Source organism: Sus scrofa, chromosome 13 (assembly GCF_000003025.6).
Source record: "Sus scrofa isolate TJ Tabasco breed Duroc chromosome 13, Sscrofa11.1, whole genome shotgun sequence".
Classification (NCBI taxonomy): Eukaryota; Metazoa; Chordata; class Mammalia; order Artiodactyla; family Suidae; genus Sus; species Sus scrofa.
Window position 1 is genome coordinate 61461901 of NC_010455.5, and position 16205 is coordinate 61478105.

Below are 16205 nucleotides of genomic sequence, written 5' to 3' on the forward strand. Positions count from 1 at the left end.
AGCCACTCCCAATTTCCCCACCAACCCTGTGTGTCTCTTCCTTTGAAGCACTTATCTGACGCTATCTTCTTTACAACTTCTTACTGGCCTTATGGCCCTTTTGTGTAGATTATAAACTACTTACCTGGCAAGGAAGGTTTTACTCATCCTTCCAGTGGTCTGAGATGTAAGACCCAGTCAGACCCACAGCCTAGGGAACTGCTTACTACATGGGTGGACACATTTTTTCTGTTAAAGACTGGCTAGTCAGTATTTTAGGCTTCGCCCGTCACCGTCACCGAACAGTCGCTATCAATTCTTCTCTGTTTCCTTTGTTACAACCCTGTAAAAATATAAAAACCACTTTTAGGTCAGCTAGGGGCTGGATTTGCCCCCGTGGCCATGGTCTGCCTGACCCCTGGCTTAGGAAGCATTATTTGTTTGGATTGTCACTGATTGACATCTGTTGAAAATTACTTATTTTGTATTTATGGAAATTTTAGCACAGCTAATGACTTTTGTATCTGTAAAAATGGCAGTGTTTTGGAGTTCCCGTCGTGGCTCAGTGGTTAACGAATCTGACTAGGAACCATGAGGTTGTAGGTTTGATCCCTGGTCTCACTCAGTGGGGTGGGGATCCGGTGGTGCCGTGAGCTGTGGTATAGGTCACAGATGCGGCTTGGATCCTGTGTTGCTATGGCTCTGGCATAGGCTGGCAGCTACAGCTCCAATTGGACCCCTAGACTGGGATGTGCTGCGGGTGTGGCCATAGAAAAGACAAGGAAAAAAAAAAAAAAAAAGACAGTGTTTGTAATGAGAATGCTTTCTTCCACTTTTCTAATATGGTGAAAGATCAAGGGTGCCATATAACCCAAAGACACTTTTATACTCTTTTTTTTTTTTTTTTTTGTCTTTTGTTGTTGTTGTTGTTGCTATTTCTTGGGCCGCTCCCACGGCATATGGAGGTTCCCAGGCTAGGGGTCGAATCGGAGCTGTAGCCACCGGCCTACGCCAGAGCCATAGCAACGCGGGATCCGAGCCGCGTCTGCAATCTACACCACAGCTCACGGCAACGCCGGATCGTTAACCCACTGAGCAAGGGCAGGGATCGAACCCGCAACCTCATGGTTCCTAGTCGGATTCGTTAACCACTGCGCCACGACGGGAACTCCCACTTTTATACTCTTAACTTTTTGTACTTCAAAGAGAAATTCTATATGCTAGTATCTGTATTTATTTTATTTTAAAAGACCAAACAGTTAAAAGATGGGTGAAACCCAGTGCTTACATTTGTGGAAGTATAAACTTGCAAGATCCATGCCTGCATCTTTCTGTGTCATTAAAGGGCCAAATTCCACCACCTTTACAAAGATTCTGCTAAAGCCATTGAGGCCTCTTGGCTTTTTTAGAAAATGGGATAATAAAACTAGCTCTGTGATAGGATTGTTTTTTTAAGGTGTTGCAAAATGTTTCATTTGTCCTGTCAATGATTGCTCTGAAGCAGGATCTTGGACAGGTTAATATTTATAATACCTGAAACTCTAGAGAGGAGGACAAAGAAATGTTCCCGTTCAAGTCTTCCTGACCTGGGTTACAGTTTAGTGCCCACACAATGCCATCCTCACCACCTCCCTGGCCCCAGGAATACTGCAAAGTAATAAGCATTAAATGTTTAGTCATTTCCTGCATCACGTTTGTCAGACATCATAGCCTTCCCTATTAACATATCTAACCAAGTTAGAGTTCAAACAGCCGGTTTCCATATCAGCAGCTGTTTAGTGTAATATCTTCTCAACAAAGGTGCCATAGGGAGCCTTTCAGAAAACCTCCTGTTAATTCTTCAGCCTGTTTTCCTGAAGAGAGCCAGCTGAGAAGAGTGTTGACTCTGTGCTGCTGATAATTTGCCAGTGTGTGTCTGTGAAACTTTTGCATATGAAATTGTTTTAAGGATGTCACATCTTAAAAACCTCTGAACTTCACTGAAATTTAATTGTGTGTTGAAAGGCATGTCTTGATTCTATTAGCGTGCTGAAGGTTAGTCTGCCTTGGGAGAGCGTACATACACTACAGTGGAGGGTTGCTTGGATTCTAGGAAAGAAAGATCAACGGAAATATGGTAATCCCAGCCTTGAAGACAGCATTAATTACAGCCTGTTGACCTCTCCCTTTTGACAGGGAAATGGTACTGTTTCAAAGAGAGAGTTCCATCAACTAGGTGACCAATTAAGGAAGCAGAAAAACGGCAAGGAGGGTATAAAATTAACTTGTACAAATACTCTTCAAAATTGGAGCTATTTAATGCATAATAAGAATATATGGTATAAGGCAGTAGAGAATCTTGTTTTAAAAATAACCTTGTCCTGTAAAAGCAAAGCTAATCTATGGCAAACTTTTAAGGTACCTTTGTCTCATTAAAAGACAGTGGGATTTCATGCTAGAAATAGCTATAATTTTCTAAAATGTTTACTTATATTTTGGAATTCCCATCATGGCTCAGCGGAAACACATCTGACTAGCACCATGAGGACGCAGGTTTGATCCCTGGCCTCGCTCAGTGGATTAAGGATCCAGTGTGGCCGTGAGCTGTGGTGTAGGTGGCTCAGATCCTGAGTTGCTGTGCTTGAGGTGTAGGCTAGCAGCCACAGCTCTGATTCGACTCCTAGCCTGGGAACCTCCATATGCTGAAGGTGCGACCCTAAAAAAGAAAAAAAAAAAAAAAAAGTTTACTTATATTTAGAAAAATGCCATTTTCTATACCTAAAATGGCTTCTTAAGATGGAAAATCCAACAGACTGCAATTGTGCTGAATTAATTGTACTCTTTAAACTTAAACAACCCTGGTGAAAAGTAGAATTTCCTATTCTACTTTTTTATTTTTTTGCTGTATGTTTGTTTCATATGTTTTGGAAGTAGGTCAGAAGAAATAATAGAAAATATATCATCTCTTTGGTTTTCTAGTCATCTCTTTGGATTCCTAACCTGGATGGGTCTGGATTCAGAGTCTATTATGTTGAATCACATGAAATTGTCACTTATTTTGGTCAAAAATCATCAAAATTGGAAATTTCATAAGTGGTTGCTGACTACCATTTTGTTATTTCTCCTTTATTATCCCTGTGATATTGTCTTTGACCCTTGTCAACTGGCTGTGGGTAAATGGGAGGGTTACAGAATAATATTTATTCTTACATAATAGGATAATAGATAATAGATAACCAACAGAAAATAGATCATTACAGTAGATATATAGATGATAGATAACAAGAATAGATAATGGAAAAATAATACATGACAGAATTTCTGGCTTCAAGCATTGTGTGTCTACAAAAGAGTATTTTGTCTTCCAATCATTTGGAAAAAACAATAGAAACTTTCTCTTTTTCAAAGCAAACACCCTCTTACAAGCGTTCTTTTAACCTGCTCCATGTTGGGAATTTCGAAGTCCTCCATTTCTTTCTTCTATGAGCTGATCCCAATGATAAGAGTAGTTAACATTTATTGAATACATACTAAGTGCTAGTGTCTATAATAAATCTTGTACATATTCTCCTTTCCTCCCCAAATCACCTGTATGAGGTAAGTATTTGTATTATAACTCCTGTTTTAAAGATGAAAATTTGGGGAGAGCATGACAGCTCTGGTTTTCAAGCCTATGTTGTATTTGATTAAGTGGAGAGAGGAGCTGAGAGATGGAGAAAAAGGTGATCCAGTCAACCCACATATCCTTGTGTCACATAAACATATCTTGGTGTCAAAATCTGGGAATCTCTACTGATGGGTTTGGTAGCAAATCAGAATTTCAATCCTTGAATTTGAGCTTTAAAATCTTACTTTGTGGCATGGTGACATGACACCAGGACTTAATCAACCTCTCAGTACATCATTATCCTTATCTATAAAATAACATAAAATTATCTACCTCAGAGAGGCACTGAGAGACTGACATTTGACATGCTCGGATGAGGAAAAATACCAGGTAGTTACAACCTATTCTAAAACTAGAAGAGTCACTCTTTGGTACTTCTGCTTTCATTATAATTGTTACTTCTCATTTGTGACTTTGTGACAAGAGGTGGACAAGAAAAAAAATTAGATTCCATCGAAAATACTCTAATAGATATCAGTTTTTATAGATTTATAGTTTCTCTTCCTAAACTGTACTATTCAAAAGAGAAATCTTGAATCTAAAATGCATTTTTAAAGGCAGAGAATTTCAATAATTTACAACCTTTCTACACCCTTCACATTCTGTATTATAAAGAATAGGACCTAAAAACAGACAGAAGTACATCTACTCTCCAAAGAGTATATGCTCATGGAAACCGTACTAAAAACCTAATCAGCTAAAAACCTAAATCACATGAAAATGATTTACTTCTCCAAAGACTGCACGTGAGTCAATGGCACAACTAGACAATGTTGTTTTAATTCTCTGGGTTGCAGAATTATCCAAAGAAAAGAGAGCTGATTTTTTTAATGATAGCTAAAGACATCTTTGAAGACAGTTGAATCAGGGTTGGCAAGGCAAAAAGTCAAACAGCAGATCCAAACAAGAGAAGAAAACTGTGACTAAAATAAAAGTGATGATATGTTCACGCAATCGCAACATTCAAGTCTGTGTAAATGAATTAAAGATTTTTCTCTGAGAGGTTCTGGTAATTTCTCACCAGTTGTTAGATAGACCAAATAGTTTAAAACAAACACTGTGCAAGGACTGAATCAAGCCCCTAGTTTTTAAAACACTATTAGTAAGGCAGATGGTGATAAAAATGATCACAAAGTAATGGTTACAGACACAACTCAATCAACCTGCCCAAATGGTACTGCCCATTCTTTACCTACTTTCCAAGTCTCAGTCTCCCCTCCCTCACACATCTATGGCCCTGTCACTTCGCAGATCTTTCTTTCAACTAGGAATGAGGTTGGTCACAAGCACAGCTGTCAAAAAGGTAACAAAGATAACAAAAAGGTAACAGAGAAGGCCCTCTAGGGATCCTGTCCCCACAAGGATGAAGATGCTCCCAAATGTCCACAACCACATGTGTATCATTCACATATATATCTCAACTCTAATTTAGGGAAGCTCTTTCTCTGAAAACATTATATCACAACGATTTAAACAGTTGATTTTTTTTTCAAATTAGCTAACTCACTTTTCTTCAGATTGGCTAGTTTACAAAAGAATATAATTGATTAGTGAAAAACCAGACTTGACTAATGAGCAAGATCTGGGAATAGGCTTCTGGGTAGCTGAGAAGAATTTAACTGCTACAAATAAAGTTGGAACAATGACTCCGGCTGGGAAAAGAACAGGGATGGAACGAGCAGTTGCCTGGGGCAGCGAATCACCAAGGGCAGCAGACTCTTAAGTGGCTTTCAAGAGAGACAACTGCAGCCTTTGAATTTAGATTATTACCCACTTTGCTTGGGGTAGGCGAATCTGTAGATCGGGTATTCACTGGAGAAGTTAAGCAGCCACTCCACTGGGCTCGTGGGTGGATGACAGATGGATGTTTTAAAAGTGAATATTTAGAGTTCAGGGTGCAATTTAATGCTTTCACTAGTGTGACTCCAAAAGAGTATGCTGCCTTGACTATAAGCCAAGCCTGCCTTCTGCCTCTTCGCTCTAGCCCGTAACAGGCTGCTGAGTATAAACCAAATGGCCATCGCCAGGTAGCAAAGATTTGTCTTTCCTTTGGCATCTAGAAAGCTAGAGTCTTCCCGCCTCCCCCTTTTCTTTTTTCCCCTCACTGCTGGCAAATGAGGTGGGCTATTGGATATATATATATGGCAGTTCACCACATTTCCTTATCCATATTTTTTCTTTTTTTCCCCCAAACTCGCTTCACTTTATGTTATTCTTGGACAGAGCATATATTTATATAAATGGCTTCTAATTCCTCTGTGAAAGCAGCAAGCAGACAAACAAATAAAACAGGGTGTCAGTATGGTCAATCATAAGATCTCACAGTCCTTCTGGCTGAGGAAAGACATTGCTCACCTAACTTGTGAAGCCAGGAGACTAGATAAGTAGATACCTCAAGTATTCAAGTTGTATACCTCACAAACTCAGGGAAATGGAGAATTCAGGAAAGGTCTAAAGAAGAGAATGACTTACGGCGTGTCTGTACTTATGAAGGCAAGTCCACAGCAAATACTTTCCATTTCCTTCACTGAACTTCCTAATCATTTGCTGCCTGTTTTTCTTTTCTTTAACTAGAAAGCAAAAAATAGTGTTGGAAAGTGACTTTAAAATGGGCTTCATTCTGCTAGATTGTTCATACTGATCTCTCTTGGCATTTTATATAATGCTTTATTATATTTGGGGCAACATTTTAAGACTAATGGTAGAATCCAATGTTCATATATAGTTTTGTTGGGCGGGAGTGGTATAAATCTAGAAAATAATGTGGCTGTTTTGAGTGTAATTATGAATTCTCTACTGGAGGTCAAATCTTACCATTCTCAGGAAGAGGCTTGTCTACCTGCCATGAACAGACCTGGGGAAGTCATTCAGCTGCTCCCAGCTCCCTAACCTTTAAATTGAAGGTCATGAAAGGATGTAGAATCCACCCTCTGCTTTTCACATTTTTTTGGCCCTGCCCACAGTGTGTGGAAGTTCCTAGGCCAGGGATCAAACGTGCACCACAGCAGTGACAAGACCAGACAATAACCCACTGAGCTAATGGAATTCTTAGCTTTTTTGAACTTCAGAGCAACTTTGTAAGGGAGGCAGGGCAGCTGTTGGTTTATTTTATTTTTTATTTTTTGTCTTTTTTTGTCGTCTCTCGGGCCGCTCCAGCGGCATCTGGAGGTTCCCAGGCTAGGACTATAATCAGAGCTGTAGCTGCTGGCCTACGCCAGAGCCACAGCAACTCGGGATCCGAGCCGTGTCTGCAACCTAAACCACAGCTCACGGCAATTCAGTATCCTTAACCCAGTGAGCAAGGCCAGGGATGGAACCCACAACCTCATGGTTCCTAGTTGGATTCGTTAACCACTGAGCCACGACGGGAACTCTGGGCAGTTGTTAGTTTAACAGACAAGGAAAAGGAAACTCAGAGATTAAACATGTTTAAGATGGTAAAGCAACTAAAATATAACCTGAGACCAGAACCCAGTTCTAACTCCAGAGATCCATTTGATTGCAGTTTTAGCATCATGCAGTTCTACTTGAATCTCCTACCTCACTTAACATGTATGAAGAATAAAGGGAGAAAAACATCCCTTAGTGGGAATGTTGAGGCAGACATCAGGCTGAACACACTATTGTCTTGACCCTTTATGAAGTGATTTTTGTTTTACCTTGTAAAAGAATGCATAGTCTAAGCATTGTGACAGCCAGCTGACTGACAATCTGGAGCAGGGGTCAGGTGGGGTGGGTCGTGGGTTCAGGGTGAGAATGGATTGAACGGTGCCTTGCTTTAGGTGGGGTGCTTGGCAACGGTGCCACCCCAGGTGGTTCCACACGGTAGCATATGCTCAACCTTTTAGTAAAGGCCATGGTCTTATTTAAAAACAAAATATCCAACATTTCTATTATGAGCTTCCTAAATCCCCGTTAAATGAAAATGCAGTATTTCCCCCACTCTTTTTCCTATGCTGACATTTTAAAATACCATTTTCCTATTTCTTTTCCTATCTTTAGAGAGGAAACTATGTGTAATGCAGCAGAAAGAACCCCATTTGGAATTCAAGAAAACCGGGTTCTCAACCTTGCTCAACTCAGCTCAGTGACTTGCGGCAAGTTCCTTAGCCTCTCGGGGCCTATTTGTGCACAGGAAATCTAGGGGGTTTCCGATCTAAGCTTTGAGGTCTCTTTTAACTCTCAAATTCCATGATTCATTTCTAACTTAGGTTTCCCTTATTTAATGTTGGCTATTTGTTCTGCTGGGCGAGTTTAATTTCTAATTGATAATATTCATTGTATTGCACTCTACAACGACTAGTAATGAGATTCTCTTCCCTGATGGACTTTGCTTTGCTCTTCAGCATAAACTTTACATCATTTTTCAGATTCTGACAAGTGTCAAAAATCTCAGCGGGTTTACCGACTGCACCCGTTAGAATGAGAAAAGCCAACTCAAATTGCCCTAAACAATAAAAATGATCTATTGACTCATAGAGTTAAAATTAAATTAAGTATTAGTGTAAATTCAGGCAAGGCCTGATCAGGCTTCTCCATCCATTTCTCTGAGATTTTATTGTCTCTCTTGATCTTTGTTCACAACTTTCATCCTCAGACAAACAACCAGAGGCTGCAGTGCTTGTGGGTCTCCTATTCATACCCAATTGGGGCTCTGTAAAAAGTATCCTACCATCAATTCTCTGATGTAGGAACCAGGAAACTCTCCTGGGAGCCCTCAGAAAATGGCCTTTTGCGTCTCAATGGACTGAACTGGGTCACACAGTCATTCCTGAACCAACCACTGTGGCCTGAGGAATGCTCTGCAGGCTTAGGCTTGGGTGTTGGAAGCATTCTTTGGTGACTGAGTCCAATCCCTACACTTCATGATGGCTTTAGAACGTGGAAGAGAGAATGCTGGGGAGTCAGTCATTATATTGTGTCTGCTCAACTCAAACAACTTGGAGGCTGATATTGCATCTTCTGGCCCTCTGCATGCTGGGCACGCAGGTAATGTTTGTTAAATTGAACTGAATTTCAAGTGGTGGTGAAGATATAAACCAAAACAGAAAATAACACACAGTTCTCCTCTCCTCTTCCTCTCTATTCTATTCTTGTAATGGCTGCTGTTCATCCTCCCTCACTTTCCCCACTATTTATATTTTACCCCTCTTATTTTTAGCCATAAGTTTTACTAAGTCTGAAGATAACCAGATATTTCCTGAATAATATGTCTCTGAATATGCATATTCTCTAAATATGAATATAAGCCTATTTGCAAATCTAGCACTTACATTTAGAGTGTTGTTGGCAGGACTCTGAAAATCAGTTTTTCTTTCTTTTTTTTTAATAGAGAAATGTACTACAGCAGAAGGATTTGTTTTCCACAAAGCAGAACCAATTTTCTTCATTTCAAAGACTTTGATACTTCCATAAATACTTATATACTCATAAAATATTAAATTAACAAAATAACAAATCAGGCCTTAATGAATATATAATCCTCTGCCACTAAAAACCAAATTTAGGACTGACAGGTGTACCTCAGAAAAGAGAAAGGGTGTGGGAGGGGGTGAACAGGCTTTCTTAAAAATCCATGGCACCAACCAAGGCTGGAGCACCTGGGTTTATTCAGCCACTCACTCCCCTCCACCCTCACCCTGTTCTCTCAGAAGATACACAGGGTTCTAAGGCCTGGAAGGAGGTAACACTCATAAATAACAAGGAACAGGGAGACTCCACCTAATGGGTTTAGTAGCACTCCTTTTCCTTAACATGACTATGGTAACTCGGAGTTCCCATTGTGGCTCTGTGGGCTAAGAGCCCAACTAGTATCCATGAGGATGCAGGCTCAATCCCTGGACTTGCAGAGTGGGTTACAGATCCAGCGTTGCTATGAGCTGTGGTGTAGGTCTTAGACATGGCTCAGATCCCACGTTGCTGTGGCTATGGTGTAGGCTGGGAGCTGCAGCTCTGATTTGACCCCTAGCCTGGTAATTTCCAAATGCTGTGGGTGTGGCCCTAAAAAAAAACAAAAAAAAAAACTGTTGGCCACTGCCTGATCATATCTGGACATCAGGGAATACAGGACCAGAGCCACACAATTTAGCAACTCAATTGAGCCTTTCCTGAGCATATATTCTGTCAGGTTCAACTATATGAGATAAGAGTCCCTGCCCTTGAGGAAACCAGCAAACAGTTCTGGTTCAGCAGAGTCAAGTCAGTGGAAGAGGTAGCAGGGAAGAGGGGCACATGGAGAGGATGGACTCACTGCCTTAACTATAGGAAGCACCATCCACTTAAAACACAATGTGAGCACCATCCCTGCAGTTGTGCAAAGGGGCATCCCGGACCCACGCCCCATCTTGGGCCATCAAGAAAGGCTTCCTAGGAGAAGGAATATTCAAGTTGAGGTTTGAAGGAAGGGGGAGTCATTTGGACAATTCGCACCAGGCTAAGGAGGGTGTATACACACATCTACTGTAAATACCACCCAACCCTTAAAGAGAAGAGTGGATGTACATCCTCGGGTGAGGAGATAGAAAGGAACGCTCCCACCTTTGCCCTCTCCTATGGTTGGGTCAGAAGAAGAATGTGGTTATGGGTCTTTGAGGCACTAGCTAGTATTTTATCAACAATTGTCTTCCTAAGCCCTTGTACACCTGCTAACACTGGAGGGTTTAGGAGAAAGTCTAAACTCAGGGGTCTTGGGGTGTTTTAAGACAGACTGTCATTGTGAACAAAAGAGGAATAATTAACTACACTAAACAGTCAATCTTTCCCCATGTTTATAAAGTTGCACTGAGCCTGGCAGCCCACACTTTCCAGAAAATAGCAAAGGAAATGGATTAGTAAATAGTAAGATAATTGTTTGCCAGATATGTGAACTTTGAGAAACTCACTATCATAATTCAAAAATCCAATTTAGGGAGTGTCCATTGTGGCTCAGAAGTGATGAACCTGACTAGTATCCATGAGGATGTGGGTTTGATCCCTGGCCCTGCTCAGTGGGTTAAGGATCCTGCATTGCCATGAGCTGTGGTGTAGGCCAGGAGCTACAGCTCTGATTTGACCCTAGCCTGGGAACTTCCATGTGCCACACATGTGGCCCTAAAAAGACAACAACAACAACAACAAAAAGAAAACCAAATTTAGCATAGGTTTTCATAGAAGCAGTTGGATCTGAGTAAAAAAATAAGTGGAACAATGTTCAAGACACACTGATGGATATCTTAAATAATCTGAACAGACAGATATGAAAAGAGATCAATAATTTTTATTATTATTACTATTATTTTTTGTCTTTTCACTTTTTCTAGGGCTGCACCGGTGGCATATGGAGGTTCCCAGGCTAGGGGTTAATAGGAGCTGTAACCGCCGGCCTATACCAGAGCCACAGCAACGCGGGATCCGAGCCGTGTCTGCAACCTACACCACAGCTCACGGCAACACTGGATCCTTAACCCACTGAGCAAGGCCAGGGATTGAACCCACAACTTCATGGTTCCTAGTCAGATTCATATTAACTGAATCTGACTAGTTTCCACGATGGAAACTCCACACACCAGCATTTTTATTTCAGTTATTGTATTTTGCATCTCTGCTTGCTTAAGTTTTAAATCTTGTATTTCTTTGCTCAGTGTTTACTGTAAATTATCAGTCCTTGCCTCCACTTTATTTCTAATGTCTTACATCATCTTCAGCATCATCAGTCTAAAGTCTTTTTCCTGGAGGCTGATAATCTCTAGATTACTCAGCTGTTTTTCTGTTTTTTTTCTTGCTCCCTTATCTGCATTATAGTTCTCTGCCTTTTCATTTCTATAGGTTTTTGGTGTGGTGTCCTTTTTGCAGACAATAGAGTTGTAGCCTCTCTTGCTTCTGGTGTCTGCCCCCCTTGTGGCTGAAGTTGGTACGGGGGCTTGCTGTAGGCTTCCTGATAGGAGGGACTGGTGTCTGCCCCCTGGTAGGAGGGGCTGATTCCTATCCCTCTGGTGGGTGGGGCTTTGTCTCTGGGTGAGATTAGAGGTGGCTGTGTGTTTGGGGGGTCTTTAGGCAGCCAGTTTACTGATGGGTGGGGCTGTGATCCCACCTGGATTATTGTTTGGCCTGGGACTTCTCAGGGCTGATGGGTGGGGCCAGATTTTCCCTCTAGAGGAACACACACTGAAGAATATTTCTGAGAGCTTTGCCTTCAATGTCCTTCCCTCACAACAAGCCACTGTCACCTCCTGTTTTCCCAGGAGATCGCCAAGAATTGCAGTCAAATCTGACCCAGTTTCCTATGGAGCCTCTGCTTTGCCCTGGGACCCAGTGCACATGAAAGCCTGTGCGCATCTTTCAAAACTGGGGTCTCCAGTCAGTCCCATGGAGCTCCCACACACAAGCCCCACTGGCCTTCCATGCCAGATGCTCTGGGGGCTCTTTCTCCCATTGCCAGATCTCCAGCCATGGGTACCCGATGCGGGGCTCAGAACTCTCACTCCTGTAAGTGAGTCTCTGTGTGTTACTTTCCAGTCTGTGGGCTTCCCACACAGCAGGTAAGGGGTTACTTATATTGGGTAATCGCCCCTCCTACTCTTGATGTGGCCTCCTTTTTGTCTTCTGGAATAGGATATCTTTTTGAAAGTTTCCAACCCAATTGATTGAAGGTTGTTCCACATTTGCTTGTAATTTCATTGTTTTTATGAGAGAACATAAGCTCCAGTCCCTCTATTTTGCTACCTTAATCCTGTCTCTCCTACACTGGCATTTTAAAAACATGTCATTTTTTAAGCCAAATATAAATGCTGCATCATTATTAGAAAAGCTGATTCAGATTAAATGTGATCATCAGCTATTATCAAGTTAGTGACAGAATTCACAGGCCTGCTTATATCTCTTTGGAGTTTGAAAGCGGAACGCCTGAAGTTAGGCTCTTAGGACGCATAGTTGAAAAGAGAAATCATGGGCTATGAAGTCATCTTGGGAATCATTTGTAAGATAAGGGCTGATCACTTCAGAAGCCACCCTAAGTAAAGGAAAATTTTTATGGATCAAATTTTACCCCTAGATAAACACCTCCTCTGGTGTTCATTTGAACTTCCATGAGACTGGGGGAAGGCAATATTTTAGGCTAATAATGTCAAAGCTATGGATTTTGGGCTCATCTGGGTTTCCACTTTTTTTTAACACTGTGAATCAAAGAAGAGACTCTGAAGTCTCTGTTTTTTCTCTACCCTGGAAGAAGGAGACTTGTGTTTAACATCTGGGTAATGACAGTTCACCCCACACCATGTACCTAAGTAAACCACTCTAACTTCAACCACAAGTGCAAGAGTTTTGTCATGACCTTGTGGCATCTAGACTAATTGGAACCACAGGAGTCTTTAGGATGACCATAAGTTTCTCACTGAACACCAGTCATTTTACCTTTGGCAAAACAGAAGTATTTCTAAATCTGTATTTTTGTAAGATGACCTTCTTTTTAGGTAAATAAGTGCACTTTGCGTACGTTTACTCAGGGCATTGATTGCAGAAATGAAGATATAACTTCACCTTTTACTCATCAACACATATTTTAAAAATCCCATTATTTTCCCTTTTTATTCATATCCATCAACCCTTTCCTTAGATGCTCTGTTCTTACTGTAGTACATAATAAAAGACATGGACAGTTAAAATTATTTTAAAAACAAAAGCCCGACTTGTTCGTTAGTTTTGAGAGGGGATTTTGTTGTTAAATAACAATCACTGATGAACGCTCATGTCAGAATGTTGACCTTGAAAGGTTGTATTTGAAAAATTCATGCTAGCACTAACAACTTCTACAATTATTGATAAGATCGATAGCAGTTTATAAATGAAGGGACCACAGTAATCATCAGGGCACAAGTGAGGAAATTTCTCCACAGAGGAACAAACAAATTATACCGTCAGAATAGATGAAGAACTGCTCATAAAGCCACTAGATCCATACAGTTTTCTGAAACCACTAGACCCATACAGTTTTCTGAAACCACTCATCAGAGCCAAACAAAAGCATTTTTGCACCTATGTGCTTTTTAAACTTATTTAAGTATAACATGTATTGAGAGCTCTACATTCTAAGATTATAGCAAAACTTAGAAATGAATGGAAAATGTTAGCAGATCATCTATGTTCTTCAGAGGAATTTTCTACTTAACTGGGTCCTTGTATATCATTCCAAAGTTGGTATCTTGCTGTATATCCATATAGGAAGTGTGAGAAATTATTAAGATTTTCACTCAAAAGTCTGATTATAATTTCTTTTTGTATTGGATATATGACCATATATATGTGGAAACAGCTAAGATATTTAAATTCAGTTAGAGAATAATGAGTTCCAGTCTGTTTCCTTGGTATCCGGAGTCAAAATATATTGAAAGGATATGGGTGGCATTTATCTACACATGCTTGAGAGTACACACATGCCCATGAACAAATGCACAAAATTTACCAGAGACAAAACAACTGCAAAGTATCCTATGAATGGTTCAGAAAATATGTCTGCTCTGAGACAGAATTTGCAAAAATTAATAATAGTAATAATAATAGACTTTTTCAACCTGGTCAGGGTTCTAACATCTACACAAGAGAGAAGCCAGTGATTTCATTACTTTCCCTGCAGGCTATTATAATTTCTCAAGGAAATGATTACCAAATAAGGGATCTATCAAATGTAAAAGTCAAATGACAGAAATGTATTGTCTTCCCATTCTGGAAGCTATGAGTCCAAGATAAGGACTTGATCTTGATCTAGAAATGGTTCCTTCTGAAAGCTGTGGGGGAGAAGTTGTTGTAGGTCCCTCCACTGGCTTCTGGTGCTTTGCTGTCAATCTTTGTTGTTCCTCGGCTTATAGATTGATCACTTCAATCTCTGCCTTCACCTTTCGTGCCATTCTCCTCTTGTGTATGTCTCTGTTGTCCAAATTTCCCCTTTTTAAGAAAGTCATATTGGATTAAGGCCCACTCTAAATGACCTCATTTTAACTTGTCTAGTTATGTCTACAACAGCCTAATTTCCAAATAAGTTCACATTCTGAGTTACTGGGGGGTTAGGATTTAAACAGATACATTTGGGGAAAGAACATAATTCAATCTATAGGATGGAAAAAAAGCAACCTAGCTGCCCAACAATTTTTTGGGGTCATGGAGAACAAAAAGAAACAGCAAAAATAAAATAAAACATAATTATAAAGACAAAAGTCCAGGAGTTCCCATCGTGGCTCAGTAGTTAACATATCTGACTAGGAACCATGAGGTTGCAGGTTCGATCCCTGGCCTTGCTCAGTGGGTTAAGGATCCAGCGTTGCCATGAGCTGTGGTGTAGGTTGCAGATGTGGCTTGGATCCCACGTGGCTGTGGTGTAGGCCGGTGGCTACAGCTCTGATTTGACCCCTAGCCTGGGAACCTCCATATGCCGCGGGAGCGGCCCAAGAAATGGCAAAAAGACAAAAAAAAAAAAAAAAAAAAAAAGACAAAAGTCCACTTATCAAAAGTAATAGCCTGATTCACAAGGATACTTATTGAGCACCTACATGAAGTTGGCATTCCTTAATTATAGGATTAAATGAAATTCCAAGAGTTTTAATTTTTTTTTCTTTTTTCCTTTTTTTTTAATGGAGACATATTTTCTTCTTCTTCTTCTTCTTCTTCTTCTTCTTCTTTTTTTTTTGTCTTTTTATAGTTTGCACCTGTGGCATATGGCGGTTCCCAGGCTAGGGGTCAAATTTGAGCTGTAGCTGCCAGCCTATGCCACAGCCACAGCAGTGCAGGATCCGAGCCATGTCTGCGACCTATACCACAGCTCATGGCAACACCAGATCCTTAACTTATTGAGTGAGGCCCGCAACCTCATGGTTCCTAGTCGGATTCGTTTCCACTGTGCCATGACAGGAAAACTGCAAGAGTTTTAATTTTTGAGAGAAATAAAAGCTCCCATATTGTGCACCTAATAAATGTGATCTAATATTTTTCACTAAGTGAAATGGAGTGAAACCATAGTATCATGAAATAAGAGCCATTGGGAATGCTAAAGACCATTTGGAATCATAGATGAAGAAACTGGAACCCAGAGAAGTTAAATGATTGGTGGTCGCATGGCTAGTTAGTGGCATATTAGAGACTGAAACTTTGATCCCTGATTTTGATTTCTAATGCAATGACCTTTCCATTGATTGCAAAGTACAGAGCTGATCACCCTCCGCTACTCCAAGTTATAGACTGTCATGTACTTGCTACTAAATTTCTACTTGTACCTAAAAGTTGTCTCAACCACTATTTGGAATTGAAGTACATAAGGAAGAAAAGAAGCATATAGATTTTCACTCCCTCTCCACCAAACCCAAGTCTTTGACATTGTCTAATGATTAAAGAAGTGAATATTTCAGAGTATAAAGTGGAAAATGTACCTTTTCAATAGAGTTCCAAAAGATAGTACATAAAACAAGTGATCAAACTTAGGATCACTAACAGGGGAATATCTTGACATCATATGTCTTCTGATAGCATGGAATAGTATATATATTCACTTACTAAATGTTGCCCCAAAGATAACTTGTATGTAATCAAAACTTTAGGATTAACCTCTAAATTTACAGAA

The 16205-nt window shown here is 40.4% G+C and overlaps 1 long non-coding RNA gene across 1 annotated transcript in view; it reads right to left on the reverse strand.

Moving 5' to 3' along the window:
* Nucleotides 1–16205, reverse strand: part of LOC106505661 — a 160437-nt gene that overhangs the window by 93499 nt on the left and 50733 nt on the right. Inside the window, exons 4-5 of the long non-coding RNA XR_002337646.1 lie at nucleotides 6098–6195; nucleotides 125–322 (exon numbers count right to left, since the gene is read on the reverse strand). This is a non-coding gene — a long non-coding RNA (uncharacterized LOC106505661). The remainder of the gene's footprint in view (nucleotides 1–124; nucleotides 323–6097; nucleotides 6196–16205) is intronic.